This window comes from Lactuca sativa, chromosome 9 (assembly GCF_002870075.4).
Source record: "Lactuca sativa cultivar Salinas chromosome 9, Lsat_Salinas_v11, whole genome shotgun sequence".
In the NCBI taxonomy this organism is placed as follows: domain Eukaryota; kingdom Viridiplantae; phylum Streptophyta; class Magnoliopsida; order Asterales; family Asteraceae; genus Lactuca; species Lactuca sativa.
This window is the reverse complement of record NC_056631.2, coordinates 124532049-124535242: the sequence shown is the minus strand read 5'-3', so window position 1 is coordinate 124535242 and position 3194 is coordinate 124532049.

Genomic DNA, 3194 nt, shown 5'->3' with positions numbered 1-3194 from the left:
ATCTCACAAAATAAAGTAAATAGGAAAAATGATATGATAGTCTTCTACCAAGACCTAAATGTTCTGTAAGTAAAATGATAGTTTTTCCTTTCTATTGACTAGTAATAAAAGGACTTGGTCTAACTCATCGTTTATGTGAATATATCACAAAATAAAGTATATAGGAAAAATATAACCATGTAAGTGTTATCCCTGGTTATCAGGACTAACACGCCATCGCAGAAAGCGTCATGTATAACCTAATGAACATCCGAAGATTGTCCAATTGTCCTCTGTAGCATCAGCAGGTTGGAGGAAGGGTTAGTCCCGTGGCCGACTCCTAATACAAGCGTTAACCTAATAATCATTCGAAGATTTTCATCTCATCCTCTGTTGCAACAGCAGGATGGAGGGATGGTTAGTCCCGTAACTGACTACTAATATAAGTAACAACCTTAGACATCCGTAGATGTTCATCACCCAGTGTTGCTAACAGCTGGGTTCTGGAATGGTTAGTCCCGTCTAGACATCCCGTCGAACAGGGATAGGCAGGAAAATTTACACAGAATTTACGAATAAATCTTCCTAATATAAGTGATAACCTTAGACATCCGTAGATGTTCATCACCCAGTGTTGCTAACAGCTGGGTTCCGGAATGGTTAGTCCCGTCTAGACATCCCGTCGAACAGGGATAGGCAGGAAAATTTACACAGAAGGTACGAATAAATCTTCCTAATAACTCTAGGTACAAGTATCCAGGTAAGTGAATATCGAATAATGTATTTAAGTAATAGTACTCCTGTATGGTATTCATGTAAGCGTATTCAGATAAATGTAGCTATGTAAACATACTCATGTATCATGTAATCCTAAGTAATTGTACTCATGTATCATGTAAGGTACTGGTATAGACTCATGAATGAACTGACTCTTGTGTGATTCCTTGTAATAGCAATAATGTTTTGTTTCTTCTAACTATCCCTATGATAATTAACTGGAAAGTAATTGGTTGTTCAAGTAGATTTATGCACCCTCGATACACCAGGGTGTGGGAAACTGAACGAAGGATGGAAACTATAACATCAATACATATATAAGAACATATGCGTATAAGTGTAGTTTTGTTCAAGAAGGTAAAAATAATGGTTTTGCAAGATATCTAGGAGTTTTGAACAATAATTAAGAGTGACTTGATGTCATTTTAATAAACATTTCAAAACTAATACTTTTGTTATCAAGGAATTTTAAGATAGAAAACCATTTCATGTGTCACCTTTTGAAATATGTGAAATCTAATGAGTGAAAACACAGTTAAAAAATACATAAGATTGAATTAATAACATACTGTTTTCTGCTTGTATTCCCCCCATTAAAGCATTTAAAATCATTTAAAACATTGATTAAGGGGGTATGAACTCACCTGTTGTGAGTGGTTCTAGCGGGTATACGTGTATGGATGAGAAGTTCCATGAATGAAGTCCCGAGACACAATAAGTCCTAAATGATATTTAAGGACACATAATGACATGAATATAGTGTTTATAAACAACTATATGAAAGATAACACCTTCCGGGACTAGGAAACACCTTGCTCAAGTGTTGGAATCACATGCGATTCAACATAGGAAGGTATAAGGCACACATATGAGTTTACTACCATGAGTTCATGGCCCAAGGGAGTTTACGGCCGTAAACTCATGGTTACTCATGGGTTAGTGCAAGTATGAATGCTAGGGAATGATTTAGGGACATTAGCTTTAGCCTAGGATGAGAAAGACCACTTCTTTTGGCACTTTTGGGGTGTTCACGGCCCAAATGAGTTTACAACTGTAAACTCATGTCCAAATATGTTTATGAGGGTCTTAAAGGTCATAAGGAAGCATTCTAAATTCATGCCTAAGCCTTAGGAAGTGTTTGTGGCACCAAAACACCCCTAACTTGAGTTTTCGGCCCATAGACCATTTGGTCATGTGTTTGCGGCCGTAAACACTTGTGGGTGTTGGTATTTTGGATGTTTTGAGTCTTAGACACATCAAGGTAAAAAGCTATGCTAGTCTCTTGGCTTAAGGGTGGCTTTTAGGGCATTTTGACACCCTAACATGGAGTTCACGGCCCAAGAACTTCCTTGGCCGTGAACTCACTTTCAACCCTTGATTCTATTTGTTTTGGATGTCTAAACATGTCATGGGTAGTCTCAAGGTTCATTTCCAAGGCTTTTAGGGACATTGGGACACTTTTGGCCCTTAAAATGGAGTTTACTCTCCAAGATGTTCTTGGGGAGTAAACTCTCAAATCTTGTTGCTTTGAGTTTGTTTTCTGTCCCTAAACTCGTTAGTGTACAAGTCCAAACTAGTTTCATGGCTTAAGGAAGGACTAGGCATCATTTGGCTTTTGAAAAGTAGTTTACTCTCCAAGGTGTTCTTGGGGAGTAAACTCACAGATCTTGCTGTTTTGTCGTTATTTTGATGTTATTAACTACAATCTAAGCTATATAATACAAATAGATTGAAGTACTCATGATTTGGGATAAAAACCCGAAGATCCGTGAGAGAGAATTTGGCTTTTCTCTAATTGGAAATGTAACTAATGAATTATTTGGTTTAGATTTCTATATATAGTCCTGAGATTTTTGGGCAGAAAATATTTTATTCTCGGAATGAACTCTAATATCCCCGAGTATTGGAATAACAGTGTTGCACAAAAACCTAGTGCAACCACTCTCCTGATATCTTCTTAAGTGTAAATCCTGAAAAACTGCTAAACTTATACCCGAAGTCTGGAATTTCATTGAAACTGTTCTAACCTCTAATGGCTTGATATGGTTTGTTCAGAATGGAAATTTCGGGTTGTCACACATGGTCTTAGACTCGACGAGTTGGATGAACGACTCGACGAGTCCTATGAAGATTGCATGGAACTCGACGAGTTGGTCTTCAAACTCGGCGAGTCATATGAACTGTTACTGAGTTAAGAAGGGTTTAAGTGTAGATGGTCCAACCCTTTGTAGCTACACGCGAAGTTAGCAATTTAAGGTGTAGCAATAGTCCCAGAAACCCAAATCCTCAAGATAGATGCTCTGGTGAGGATTTGGAAGCGAGTAGGAGATCTGCTCGTGGGACTCGGCGGGTCGGATCGCGAGTCGGTCTAATCATCCCAAGAAGTGAGTTAAGAGTGTGAGTTAGTACTGGGATAGTAGGTGAGAGACTCGGTGAGT